The sequence below is a fragment of the Salvia splendens genome, chromosome 16 (genome assembly GCF_004379255.2).
Source record: "Salvia splendens isolate huo1 chromosome 16, SspV2, whole genome shotgun sequence".
In the NCBI taxonomy this organism is placed as follows: Eukaryota; Viridiplantae; Streptophyta; class Magnoliopsida; order Lamiales; family Lamiaceae; genus Salvia; species Salvia splendens.
Window position 1 is genome coordinate 15,042,376 of NC_056047.1, and position 15,850 is coordinate 15,058,225.

The following is a 15,850-nucleotide window of genomic DNA, read 5'->3' on the forward strand; positions in this document are numbered from 1 at the left end:
TTATATACGAGTCTCGTATTCTATCAACTTATTCTATTCATATTTTATTATAAAACCAATATATATAAGTGAGACTCATATTCCACTTACTTATTCAACCCATTTTTTACATTTCTTAAAACTCATGTCATATCTAAATAGGACGGACTCCTACTGTAGAACGGAGGAGTATTATACAACCAAGTATTAAGAGATATTCAATTTTCAATATTATATTTCATGACTAAATATGCATGTATTCAATATTAAATTTCATAATTTAATTGTAAATAAATAATTATATGATAATTAGTTATAATCAATTCTTCCAAGTAAAATAATCTAATAATTCATGCTAGATGGATTATTTAATGATAATTGAATGATACCTAGGTATACTTTATATTTTGTCATGCCATTCTTCCAAGTTTCAATAGTATCAAGTTGTACAATTCTATCATATTTCATAATTTATCAAATTTGTATAATGGTAGTATCAATTTTCTATTTAAGGGATATAATATTTTTAGTTCTCTCTACCAATATTTAGTATATATATTTTTTATTTGTCAATATCAAAAAACCAAACAATGTTGATAAATAAAAATATCATGAAAATGAATAAATGCAAGATGTATAACAAAATATACTCGATGTGTTGAATAACGTTGAAATTTCATAAATGTTCAGGTTGTCGATGGAACTAGGGTATGGAGAGCCGCTGATGCCCCTCCATACTGCAACGACCTAAACATATCATGTCATGTTCTTATTGTCAGATTTTAATTATTTAATATATGTTCGGGTCGTTATCATGTTACTATACAATTTAGCTTGACACGACACGATTAATTATAGTAATAATTTGACAGAAGCTTTTCATTTTTGGATGAGACAATTTTTTATGGACCAACCGAAATCAACAGATGAAGCTATTTTTTTGTGGACGAGAGGAGTATTACACAATTAAAACATGTTATTATATGATTAAAACTTTATCACGATTTAAATTTATATAGGTAAAATTAAATATAATATTTTTTAATATGAATAAACATAATAAAAATAGTAATTTTATTTTTTAATTCAAGTTATAGAATTTTTTCGATGTTCATGATATTGGGGAAGCTTGAAATAATTAATTCTGTAATTAATGGGGGACAGGGGTCCTGGCCCAACGTTGCTTTGCCACGGTTAATAATAATGGATACTTTAAAGAAACAAATGAATTCCCTCGACTATCATACAAGGATGGAGAATTATTACCGTCTTTATGGAGTATTTTTATTCGTCTAATCTCTGCAATTGATGCCGACAAATGACACTACAATTTTTTTTTATCTTCATAGATCTATTGATTGGTACAACTGTACAAGCATATAAATATGGCTTTACAAATGACACTACAATTTTTTTTTATCTTCATAGATCTATTGATTGGTACAACTGTACAAGAATTTAAATATGGCTTTATGCCAATTGCCAACACTAGATTTATTACTACAAAATGCGTTATCAAGTTTACAATTAACACAATCATATAAATGCACATTTATACCAACAATATTTAACTAGATTTAATACTACAAATAACGCATTATTGAATTTACCTATTTAGAGAAAAAGAAATAAAGTTTAAAAATCTGAAATGGTAAAAAAAGTGAAAAAAAAACCATTAATCGCATAACTTATAAAATAGGAAAAAACCTTCTACTACATCCACAATTCTACACTACTCACATTTGACCGCACTATTTCCCACTTATCCTTTTCCAATATTCCTGCAAAATCCCGAGGAAACAGCGCAAAATCCTCGACGCCTCCTCCGCGCTCGGCCGTACAACGGTAAATGAAGTCGGCGAACAATCACGAGAGCTTTTCCTTTTGTTTCTGTGAACATGTTGGCGAAATGTGTTGGACGCGTGATGAATTGCAGCAGCTGTAATCGAGTTTTTCTGCTTGTTTTTTTTTGTGCATTTTTAGCCTCTGGCACCAGGCGAGCGAGCGAGGATGGGAGCAATTTCATAAGACGAGTGCTCGTTGTCTTCGAATTACAGTTTCGCGTGCTCTCAGGATTTGAGATTCTCCAAGCAAGTTCATGACAATGTCCACGGAAACATTTATCTCGATCAGGTCACATACTTCTCTCGGACTCTGTGTGTGAGTTCTACTGGAGCTACTTTTCCTTGTGCTCAAAATTGTTAAATTAGTCGATAGATAGAGGATAGGTTCATTCTAGTGATAAATCGTTCGGTTTAAGCTTTGTGAAAGCTGTCATGTGTTTCTACCTGAAGAGCTACTATATTTTCTTGTGTTAAGCGTATGTTCATATTATAGTCAGTTTATCAGGCCAAATTCCACAAAACTACCTCCTGGGAGCTAGTATCTGCCATTTGTACCCGAAAAAAAAATTTCCGGAGAGGGGAAAGACGCGAGAGGCTCTTGCGTGTTTAAATGATACACTCATGAGAGGAATGCGTGTTTAATGATACATGCATTAGGAAAATGCGTCTTTGCCTTGGACACAAAACCCAGCCCACGCTGCTGCCTGTCATTCGCCGAACACGAAAACCCAGTCCACGCTGCGTTTCTTTCTCTCTCCGATTCAAATGCTAGTACGAAGGAATGTCCTGCTTTCGCCTGCTGCAGCATTCCCGCCGCCTCTAACTCCACATAGCTAAGCACAACAAGAAAATTGTTTCGAGATTGTTTACATCAAACTTCATCGATGATTTTGACATATTGCTACTTCAAACTAAGAAGCTAGATGTCGGATTAACTTTGATTTTCGCCGGCTGGAGACGGTGGGAGCGAGGGGCGTCGCGCAGAGTGAGAGAGCAGAAGCAGTTGATGGATCAGTATTGAAGGCATAGATGCATCAGAGTGATGCGTGTATTAATAATACACGCATGCGAAAGATGCGTATGTCATTTAAAACACGCAAGAGCCTCTCGCGTCTTTCCCCTCTCCGGAATTTTTTTTTCCGGGTACAAACGGCTGATACTAGCTCCCAGGAGGTAGTTTTGTAGAATTTGGCCCAGTTTATCAATTGCTTTTTGTTTTGCAGCTATGTTTGAAATTTGCTGATACCGAACAGTTTCAGAGGTAAATAAATTAATTCTGCCATCTATATGGCTGCTGTACTTATGCTGATTTAGAGAGGTGTTTGGGTTGGGAATTTCGGTGAATTTGGAGTAGTGGAATATAGAGGGCTGATTTTATTGGAGAACTGTTAACCACTGATGTTTGCTTATGAATTGAAGAAACGAACTCTAAATATAACTGACTATCAGGTTTTAAAAACCTTGTTAGGAGGAATAATTTTTTTTATTTAGAATTCTTATTAGTTGGAAAAAAGTGCAACTGTGCAAGGGTATTTTGTTCCTAGTGTTGTTTTTATTACACACACACACACACACACACATATATATATATATGTTTATAGATGTGTGTATTTATACATGTATATGTCAGATTCTTTCTTAAAATTTAAATGTATAGTTGAAGTTGAAGAATCAATTATAAATTCCTCAAATGAACAGTACTCTTAGTTTCTAACACAATATTTGTTTTATTGCCAGGCTGCGCGATCTTAAGCAACTAGGTGAAGCAGGACATTTGACGTTCTCTCATTATAGTCATTCACTAAAACTACATTAATTTTGAGAAATGGTTATGCTGAGTACCTTGAGTATTAGATTATGAACTTAAGTTATCCATAAGGTCGTATTATCTGTTCATTTTCTTTAATGAACATTCAATTATGTGAAAAAAATCATTGTCTAGTTACAACATTCTATAGTATAATACTCGATTGGAAATTTGAGGAAATTGCATCTTTAGGCTTGATATTTTTTCATGCTCTTTTACAGTAAAAGTTTTCTTATGGAGACGTCGAGATGTTTTTATGGAAACTCAGTTGTTAGTTGTAACTGATGTGTTATACACCTCACTTGTTTACGTCCAGCACTTAAGGCAAAAGATTATGGCCTTTTTAAATTTTTATACAATTATAGTTGCTTGTGTTGTTCAAACTGCAGTAACTATCAAGAAGAAATATCATGGATTTGGCAATTGTTTTATTGAAGCTCTCTGCTCTCCTGATGAAGGATCTCAGTTCACTTAACTCATATGATGAAGTTTTCCATTGACCACTTTGTGTGAAATATTTTATTTTATCTTCAGGAATGGCACACATGTTTATCCAGGAGCTGTCCATTCTAGATTTGAGCATTCTCTTGGAGTTTACTGGCTTGCTGGTGAAGCTGTTCACAAACTTAAGGCTCAACAAGTTGTACCCCTTGCAATAGAAATGTTTAATCAAAGTATACAGTGAAGTTATTTTGTAATCGTTGTAAGTGATATGCATTTTGCAGGGATTAGAGTTGGGTATCGATCGCTTTGATATGCAGACTGTGAAACTTGCAGGTAATTTTGCTTTTTATCAATCGATGAGTAGGGGCATCCATTCGCATAAATCATAGTTCCTGACTACCTCTTATGCTTTGATTGACAGGGATCTTGCATGACGTAGGTCATGGACCTTTTAGTCATTTGTTTGAACATGAGTTTCTTCCCAAGGTTGTTGCAGGATCAGAGTGGTAATATTGCATGACCAACTACAATTTTGTAAAATACTAATGTGTTTCCAGCTGATTAGGTCCTATTATTAAACTGTGATAATGATGTTTATAGGTCTCATGAGCATGTCTATAGAGATGGTGGATCATATTGTTGATGACCATCATATTGACATAGATGCTGCACCATTAAAAGAGTCAAGGTGAGTTGATGAAATGCTTATCATCACTTGGTTTAATTTGTCAGAGCTTAGTGTGAAACATGAGAGCTTATAGTGAATATGATTTCATAGTATTTTGATGTCATTAAGTCAACTCAGGTGATTACTCTTTTTGCCGAATCATAATTTCTACTTTACACCTATAACTTGTTGGCTGTGACCAATGCGAAATTCTGTTAGTTAAATTCTAAGAAGAAGATATTGATGGAGTCTCGTGGAGACATATTACTAGTGGTTCTGTGAAGGGATAACTGCCTTAAAAGTCACCAACTTTGCCCTGTCTCGTCGCGACGTCTTCACGGAGTCCGTCGCCCCGTCTCCTCCACTTTATCTTTGTTCAAATTGAATTGACAGGGCTGTGTTACTATTGCCATATTTCAATGCCATAAAATTGGGATAGAGATTAGCATAAATAAGCGGGGGATCGGATGAATTAGAAGTGTGGGGAACAAAAAATTCTAGGAGGCATTATTTGTTTTGTCTTCCTAGTCTTCGACACCGAGGTGAGGATGACGGCGTCGCCGGGCTGGAAGGCGGAGGAGGTGAAAGCCCTGGCGGCTATGTTGTGTTGAAGGGATATCTATCTAATCCGATCGATTGCGTAAAGCCCGCGATAGCAACGGAACCGGGGAAAGTATACAGAAAGGACAGTTCTTTTCTATTATATTAGTATTTTCTATTATATTAGATTAGTATTCGATTAGTATTAGTTATTCGATTAGTATTAGTTAGTGATTTAGATTAGTTAGTGATCCTGGCTTAGTGAGTCCTTTCTTCCGTGATGAACTGTTAGCACCAGTCCTACATTTTGTCTCCGTGGGCCGAGGAGAAAAGGCGATGGCGGCGGCGGTGGTTGCGTTGTCGACGATGGAGACTTCGTCGACGTGATCGGCGTTGATGAGGTTTTGGATGAGGAGGCGCGTTTGGAGGATGGAAGGCTTGAGAGTGTTGTAGTAGAAATGATCGGGCTGGCGGAGGAAGAGAAGCTGGTGGCGGTGCTGGGCGGCAATGATGGAGGCAGGGCAGCAGCCGAAGCTGCCGTTGTTGACGCCGGCGATGGTAGGGTCGTGGTGTGAGAATGACGTCGTTTGGATTTGGAATTGGGGGTGATAGATTGGAGAAATTAGTGTTTGTTTTGTTGGAAATAAGAGCAAGAGCAAAGTTGATCGAGCTTCATCATGTGACAGTGAGTTCAAGAACATTGCTGATCAGTGCATGGAATATAAATGTGGTGCACGAGAGAAAAGTGTGATCAACTCCATGCAAGCGAAAGTTGTAAGTAAGACAAAGCTAAATGAAGCACATGCTCAAGAAGAACCAATCATCTACTCCACACGAGTTGCAGCAGTGAAGAGTCCAAAGTTGACAGCTAAGATTGAGGACCACTTTAGTACATGGAGAGACGTGTTACTTAGAGGATTAAAGAAAGAAAGTGTTTTGCAGAGTTAGTTAAGATTAAGGATGTTAAACATGTTTTAGTTTAGCAAGACCTTGTTAGCATTGGTTTCTAGAAGTTTCCAACGTCTAGTATATGTCTTGTATGAATCACTGTAACAAGGCTCATGAAATAAAAATTACAGAGAGTTCTTGCTAAAACTATCCAATGTCTTTCTTCTTGTGTTCCTTGGTTTTCTTTCATGGTATCAGAGCAGAATTCTTTTGATCCTGTCTCTCCTACTTAAAATTCTCTTTTTTGTTTTTTGATTCAAGAATGGCAGAAGCTCATGAGGCAATGCCCGTGGCAACACTGCCACCTATATTCTCTCAACTTCCTCCAATCTCTGTCAAGCTCACAGATGGAAATTTCCTTATGTTGCAGCAACAAGTCGATGTTGCAGTGTATGGCTACGGCCTTGAAGGTTATCTTACTGGAGAAACCGATCCACCACCACAGTTCATTGCAGATCAAGATGGAGAGACCATGGTGTCCAATCCAGCATTCACAAGCTGGCAGAGACAAGACAGGAGATTGGCTGGATGGCTTTTATCTTCTTTGTCTGAAAGTGATCTAACATTGGTGGTAGGATTAAGATCTGCAAGAGATATATGGAGCGCACTAGAAACCAACTTTGCAAGCCGCTCCACAGCCAAGGTGATGCAATACCGCCAACAAATGCAGAACTTAAAGAAGAATGGAATGTCAATGACTGATTTTCTGAGCAAAATGAGGACATATTTCGATTTGCTTGGATCTGTTGGATGTAGGATCTCAGAGGCAGAGCAGGTCCTTCACATCTTGGGAGGTCTTGGGCAAGACTATCAATCCAGCAGTAGTTCCAATCAAGTCCCTAGCTTAGATTTGTCTTTATGGCATAATAGATTAGGACATCCTACTCTAGACATTGTGAAACATGCTCTCAACAGCTGTAATATTCCTTACAATGCAATGAAAGCTTCTACTCTTTGTTATCCCTGTTGTGTTTCAAAATCTCATAAACTGCCATATAACTTGTCTGTTGCTCAACATAATTCTCCTCTTGATCTTGTGCATAGTGACCTTTGGGGACCCTCTCCAGTGAAGTCTAGAAATGGTTTCTTATATTATGTCTCATTCATTGATCATTTCTCAAGATTTACTTGGATTTATCTTCTTAAGAACAAGAGTGACCTTGCTGTAGTTTTTAGGGAGTTTAAAGCCATGAGTGAGAACCTTTTGGGATCCAAAATCAAAGCCCTTCAATCTGACTGGGGAGGTGAGTATCAGGGGATAACTCCTTTCTTGAAAGAGTGTGGCATTGTGCATCGTGTGTCTTGCCCATATACTCCACAACAGAATGGTTTGGCTGAAAGAAAGCATAGGCATATTGTAGAAACTGGTTTGTCTTTGCTTGCTCATTCCCTTATTCCTCAACGTTTCTGGGATGATGCCTTTGTTACTGCTGTTCATTTAATAAATCTCATGCCATCTAAGTTGCTCAATCATCTGTCACCACGTGGCCTTATTCCATACCAAGCCAGATTACTCTTCTCTGAAAATTTTTGGTTGCCTCTGCTATCCTCATATGAGACCCTATAACAAACACAAACTCAATTTTAGGTCTGTTAAGGGAACCTTTCTTGGATATAGCATATCTCACAAAGGATACAAAGTGCTGCTCCCAGATGGTAAAGTGATTGTGACTAGAGATGTCATCTTTGATGAGTCTGTTTTTCCTTACCAAATCACTTCTCCTACTCTATCTGTTTCATCACCACTCACTCAAACTCTCAATCAACCCTTAATTTTTCCTATTCCTACACCCATAGGCACTGTTCATGCAGATCATCCTTCACCAGAAATCTCAGAATCTACATCAGACACTGATAATGCTTCTTCCCTAGCTGAACCTGGTCACACACTCCAGCCTCCTGAGTCCCCTGCATCTCAGACTTCTTAACCTACTCCAGCCTCTGATCTTGCTCCTTCTTCCACTCAGCCGATTCATGCTATGACAACAAGGTCAAAATCTGGAATTTTCAAGCCTAAGGTCTATACTGTTTCTACTTCTTCATTGCCTCTTCCTAAGTCTGCTATTGAAGCTCTTTTAATTCCTAACTGGAAACTTGCTATGCTGAGTGAATTTAATGCACTTCTTGCCAATAAAACATGGACATTAACAACACTTCCTTCCGGGAAGAACCTTATAGGCTGCACTTGGCTGTTTAAGCTTAAGCTCCACCTTTCTGGAGCCATAGCCAGATACAAGGCTAGATTGGTTGCTCAAGGGTTTTCACAACAACCTGGTTTTGATTTTAATGAGACTTTTAGTCCTGTTGTGAAGCCTACTACTATTAGAATCATACTCAGTCTTGCTGTTTCTCTTGGATGGGAAGTGACCCATCTTGATGTCAACAATGCGTTTTTGAATGGTGACTTAAAGGAGGATATTTACATGAAGCAACCTGTTGGTTTTGAGCAAGGAGGGACTCACTTGGTGTGCAAACTCAACAAGGCAATATATGGCCTAAAACAAGCATCTAGAGCCTGGTTCTTCACTGTCCATTCAGTTCTGCTTAAGCTTGGTTTTTCTCAGTCTCGGTCAGATGCTTCTATGTTCATTAGACACAGAGAGGAAGATGTAATTTTTCTACTCATCTATGTGGATGACATGCTTATCACTGGTTCATCCCAATTCTCAATACAGACTGTCATATCTCAGCTTAACTCTTCTTTTTCTTTAAAAGATCTTGGGGAGGTGAGTCTATTTCTTGGAGTTGAAATGGTAAAGACATCTGATGGAGGTCTTCACTTATGTCAATCCAACTACATCAAAGATCTTCTAAAGAAAGCTAATATGAGTGATGCAAAAGGATGTCCAACACCTATGGTTTCTGGATCAGAACTCAGCAAACATTCAGGGAATCCAGTTTCTGATCCTAAATTCTATAGAAGTATTGTGGGGGCCTTGCAATATGCAGCTATTACCAGACCGGATATCAATTTTGTTGTGAATAGAGTGAGTCAATACATGGCTGATCCATTGGACTCACACTGGAAAGCCGTGAAGAGGATTTTGAGGTATCTATCAGGGACACTGGACTATGGAATTCAGATTAGAAGAACCAATGGAGAGATCTCAGCCTTCTCTGACTCAGATTGGGCTGCAGATTTGGATGATAGGAGATCCACTACAGGTGTGTGTGCTTATCATGGAAGAAACCTTGTATCATGGTGTGTAAAGAAACAGACTGTGGTAGCTAGATCAAGTACTGAGGCTGAATATAGAAGTTTAGCTCAAGCAGCCGCAGAGGTAACATGGTTGTCTTCCATGCTCAGTGAATTGAGAATTAAAAGGAAAGGAAGTCCAGTGATTTGGGTGGATAACATGAGTGCCATTGCACTTGCTTCCAACCCTGTTATGCATGCAAGAACCAAGCATATTGAGCTCGATATACACTTTGTCCGTGATAAAGTTTTGAGTAAAGAACTGGAGCTGAGGCATGTTCCAACTGTGGATCAGATAGCTGATATATTCACCAAAGCCTTGAGTCATCAACCCTTCGTGAAGCTAAGGCAGAGACTAGGTGTGGTGTCCTTAGCCTCACTTGGTTTGAGGGGGTGTGTTGGAAATAAGAGCAAGAGCAAAGTTGATCGAGCTTCATCATGTGACAGTGAGTTCAAGAACATTGCTGATCAGTGCATGGAATATAAATGTGGTGCACGAGAGAAAAGTGTGATCAACTCCATGAAAGCCAAAGTTGTGAGTAAGACAAAGCTAAATGAAGCACATGCTCAAGAAGAACCAATCATCTACTCCACACGAGTTGCAGCAGTGAAGAGTCCAAAGTTGACAGCTAAGATTGAGGACCACTTTAGTACATGGAGAGACGTGTTACTTAGAGGATTAAAGAAAGAAAGTGTTTTGCAGAGTTAGTTAAGATTAAGGATGTTAAACATGTTTTAGTTTAGCACGACCTTGTTAGCATTGGTTTCTAGAAGTTTCCAACGTCTAGTATATGTCTTGTATTAATCACTGTAACAAGGCTCATGAAATAAAATTACAGAGAGTTCTTGCTAATACTATCCAATGTCTTTCTTCTTGTGTTCCTCGGTTTTCTTTCATGTTTGTGAGTCGTAAAACGACGTCCGATGCCGGACACGCCAATATTCAGGCATGCCACATAGGATTTTGAGTTGCCGGAAAACACAGGGTCGGGTCGGGTTGGGAAATACCAGCGACAATGCAAAGTTGGTGACTTTATACGCCAATTTTAAAGCTCGTGGGAAAAACCGGAATTTGGGCAAGGTTGGTGACTTTTAAGGCAGTTATCCCTTCTGTGAAATTGTATCTAAAATTCTAAATATCGGTGTGCTATATGAAATTTTTTAAAATTTTATCCTTGGGTAATGTTTCTTTCTAATGTTGAGGCACTGAGGCTTTGTGCTAGTATTTGATTAGATTATTTCAATCGTAGTTCTGTTTTCTGTGTCTAAAGAGACAATGTATTGTTAGTTTTGACTCCATTTCTGCCCCTAATACTTTCGCAGGAAATGATACTTGCAAGTTCAAAATATGGTATAGGCAAAGTAAGGGATACTGTAACGATCATGGCGATTTTATTTTATTGGTTATGGTGCAGCTTTATGGTATGAATTAGAAAAGCGTTTTCTCCAACCATGATGGTGCAGCTTTATTGATCACTTGTTGAGATTAAATTTGTGGTTTTCTCCAATCTATAGAGCGCAAGGGAAAAGCGTTTTCTTTATGATATTGTGGCAAATGGTCGAAGTGACATTGACGTTGACAAGTTAGTAACCTCAACTCAGGGGACTATACGTTCTTTCTAAATTTTAGATATCATCATTTAAGCGTATCTTCCTAATACGGGGTGGTCGGATGATCGAGGTGATCGGCGGCGAAGAAGCTCGGCGATCGGAGAATCTGCACGCGAGTGAGTTGCTCGACGGACAGAGGATGCAGTTTGAAAGTGAAATAAAAACTGATTGAGAGTCACGTTTGGGAATAAACTTCTCATTAAGAAAATATGTAGTATGACAAGTTCCCTTTTATATTCTAGGACCCTAGGGTGGTTCAACCTTCCTATCTCCCGGGAAAGAACCACAAAGAAAACCCGAGATAGGGCTTATAGCTGCGCCCGACACTTACAACATTTTACATACGAAAAATACATGAAAATAATACTGAAAGATTTACAACTATAAATACATAACAGTAGGAAATAATATAGCTCATCTCGACACACAATCGGAGAGGCGATTGGGTGATCGAGTCTTTCTCTTTGGGCGATCAGTGGTCTTCATTTCGGCACGGGGCTGTTGAGCAGGTTCGTGGTGGTGTGTGATTGTATACTCCTGTTGTGGTTGTGCGCTCTCATGTATCTGAGTTGGAGGAGATGGCAGTACGTTGGGGTCTTGTGATACCGTATCACTTCCTTAGAAACTTTGTTATATATTATTTATTCCACGATTAATTTATACTGCAGATTTGATTACATTGTCCGTGACAGCCGAGCATGTGGTTTAGGATGCAATTTCCAGTTTGAGAGTTTATTTTCTAAATTTATTTTTTAATTGACTCACATGCACTTAGTTACTAAAACTTGGGGAAGATTTCACTAGATACAATTATGTTTCATGAAGGATTCTTTGTGACTTGCAGGCTAATGGAGAGTATGAGAGTTATGGGAGATGACATTTGCTACCGGGCAAAAGAATGTAAATACATACATAGCTGAACATGCACCTTTTCTTTAAGTAACCAATCCTCTTTTAATGAAGTATAAGTTTCAGATCTCACCGTCCATACGTTGTTTGCCACCCGAGCTGATCTGCACAGAACTGTTTATACTCATGCAAAAGTGAAGGTATGTGCCAAAATGATGTTAAGTTCTGAAGTTGATTTAATTGCACATACATAGCATGAACAAAGGTATATCTTGTTTTGCTTTCCTTGGGTGGCCTATTTACATCTGAAAATTGCTCTAAGTGTAGTTTTGTGTTTCAGGCTTTAGAGCTGATGGTGGTAGATGCCATGGTGAGTGCAAACAGTTATTTACAAATAGCATCTCACATACAGGATCCTTCTCAGTATTGGAAGGTTGGGGAGCTTGCCGACTTATCTATCTTCTAACTTCGTATATTGCATGATATTTACATTTTTATATTCTGTATTATAGTTAGATGATACTATTATAAAGACAATTGAGACTGCTCCAGATCAAGATGAAGGAATCAAGGGATTTGATCATTCGGATTCGCCGGAGGGACTTATATCAGATCTGATAGACTAAGTGCGCGACATTGACGATTTATGACTACCACTGCTACTTTGTTTTTCAGTCATTTTAGCTCCTAGTGTAATTGTTGACAATTGAAACATAAAATGAATATAAAAATATCCCACATCGGTGTACACAATGAGCTTAATCCACTATATAAGTCTCATGGGTCTCTCCTCCTATCACCAATTGGTTTTAGGATGGAACCCATGGATTTCTATCATGGTATCAGAGCGGGTTGCCGACTGTGGGTTATATTTAACTGACCCAGCAGTATATCTGGGCTGAAACCAAAAAAATGACTGACCCAGCAGTATAATTGGGCTGAAAATTTGGGCTAGTGGTCCTGCCGATCAAAAAAAATTGGGCTGATTGTCCAATCGATCATTAAAAAAAAATCCAACCCCTCCAAGATTCCAACCCCTCCAAGATTCACCTTGAAGGGTTTGAGGGAGGGTGTTGACCTTGAAGGGTTGAATCTTGAAGGGTTTGAGGGAGGGTGTTGACCTTGAAGGGTTTGAGGGAGGGTGTTGACAATTGAAACATAAAATGAATAAAAAAATCCAACCAGATTCACCTTGAAGGGTGATTCCAACCCCTCCAAGGTTATCTTGAAGGGTTTGAGGGAGGGTGTTGACCTTGAAGGGTTTGAGGGAGGGTGTTGACAATTGAAACATAAAATGAATAAAAAAATCCAACCAGATTCACCTTGAAGGGTGATTCCAACCCCTCCAAGATTCACCTTGAAGGGTTTGAGGGAGTGTGTTGACAATTGAAACATAAAATGAATAAAAAAATCCAACCAGATTCACCTTGAAGGGCACCTTGAAGGGTTTGAGGGAGGGTGTTGACCTTGAAGGGTTTGAGGGAGGGTGTTGACAATTGAAACATAAAATGAATAAAAAAATCCAACCAGATTCACCTTGAAGGGTGATTCCAACCCCTCCAAGATTCACCTTGAAGGGTTTGAGGGAGGGTGTTGACAATTGAAACATAAAATGAATAAAAAAATCCAACCAGATTCACCTTGAAGGGTTTGAGGGAGGGTGTTGACAATTGAAACATAAAATGAATATAAAAATATCCAACGTCGGTGTACACAAAAAGAGCTTAATCCACTATATTTAAAAAAAAATCCAACCCCTTCAAGGTGCTTAATCCACTATATTTTAAAAAAAAATCTAACCCCTCCAAGGTGATTAATCCACTATATTTTAAAAAAAAATCTAACCCCTCCAAGATTCACCTTGAAGGGTTTGAGGGAGGGTGTTGGCAATTGAAACATAAAATGAATATAAAAATATCCCACATCGGTGTACACAAAGAGCTTAATCCACTATATAAGTTTCATGGGTCTCTCCTCCTATCACCAATTGGTTTTAGGATGGAACCCATGGATTTCTATCAGTAACAGCATGAGCAATTATCTACTGACCCTCTAATTTGATTTTGCAGTATTGTAATGAGTTCGCTGTTCCAAAGGACAAATTGGAGAATTTCAAAAATGTCACTGCTCAAGATATAGTTTGTTCACAGGTATGATTACTTTAGAAAATAATATTTAGTATTATTGGCTTATTTTCCAGGAAACTTTCTGCAATTTATATTTATTGCATTCTTGCTGTATATAGAAAAGTGGCGGAGTGTCCATAAGAGAGGAAGACGTTGCTGTTACCAATGTCCGGATTGATTTGACTCGTGGGAAGCATAATCCTCTTGATAGGTGCTTATCCATATTGGATTACTTCATGCACCCATTTCCTTAGATATAGTTTTTGAATGGCTATACTAATGTTTTGTATTCTCTTCGCGTATTCCTTCTTCCAGTGTCAAGTTTTTCCAGGTGTGAATCACGCGTTGCAATTGTGGCTCTTATTAGATTCTCATTTCCGCAACTTTCTCACTGCTTCCCCTCCCCCGTTCTCTCCTTTTCAAGGATTATGAAAGTACGGAGAAATTCATTATTTTTGATGATCGCATCAGCCACTTGCTGCCAACATCTTACCGAGACATGATTGTGCGAGTCTACTCCAAAAAACCTGAACTGGTCTGCTTTTGAACTTCGATCAAATTTCATGGTTATGTAGTTGTTGTTTTGTGTATAAATGCTTAACCTTCTGCCTGTGCAGGTTGGAGCTATTTCCGATGCCTTTGAGAATTTTCAGTTAAAGACCTACGGAGTCAAAAACAGGTGCTGGCAACACCGGAGAAGAAAAGGCAACGGCTTATGTAGCAGTTCCACTATCCTGGTTCTATCTTTCTCTCATTAAACGTAATGCAGCTATAGTTATACCACACATATTTATCTTCAATATATTGGTATATATGTTATTGAATGGCAATATCCACATAGGCCACTACTTTTTATAGCCATGTAAAAAACACTTTGGTTTTATGCATTTATCATAGTATACTTCTTTTAATTACGCATGCTTGTCACATTTGCTGATTTTATGAAAATCTGTCTTATTGATATTGTTAGTTTGTCGTGCTGGAACTTCATGTTTAGATGCCGTAAATGAAGCACAATTATCACCATCATTTTGGTGCTTTGATAACTGATTTTTGTTTCCATCTTATGAAAAAGATGACCCTGAGATTGTGGTCGAATTTCGTTCTAGTGTAGGGGAGTTACCCTACATAGGTAAATACATAAAAAAATGGACAACATCATTTGTTCCCATATCGTTACTAGAAACTTCTAAAAGTTGGCTACAAAATATTATTTCCTCGCCCCGCTTTTAATAATTGTGGATTTAGGGAGATTGCAGATTGCAGATTGGAGTCTTACATAATTTCTTTATTCTTTATCACGTTGAATAGCTGTTTTTGCTGTTGGATTATTCCAGCTTAAGACAGATATAGCTTTGATGGTTCACATGGAGTGTAACATGCACAAAATAATGTATATATAGTTTTATATTTATAGTACTAGTATATTTTTCTATAACATTAGTTGCTATAAAATGTATGGGACTTGTTTATTTTCAAAGTCTTCGAATTTAAATAGGCCTAATTCTTTACTCAGCGTGGTATATTAGCTTATACTACTATGATTTGAATCCACTTTGACTACACATGCTTCACGTTGTATATAACTAGTATTACACCCGTGCTATGCACGGACTAAAATAATTTTAAAATATTAATTTTAGAATGTAATTAAGTAACTAAAATATTAATTATAGAATGTAAAAATTTTTATAATTATTTGTTATAAATTAAATTAATAATAAAATGAGTTACAAATTGTTTGACCTTTGACGTTATAATCTATTAGTGACAAAAAAAAATTTAAACTAATTGATATTGTATTGCTGCCGCTGGTTTGTGTACAAATTGCACCATAAT

The 15,850-nt window shown here is 37.7% G+C and overlaps 1 pseudogene; it reads left to right on the top strand.

The window, feature by feature from the left end:
- The first annotated feature begins 1,720 nt into the window (after positions 1-1,720).
- On the top strand, positions 1,721-14,870 carry LOC121770903 (annotated as a pseudogene).
- Positions 14,871-15,850: the final 980 nt, after the last annotated feature.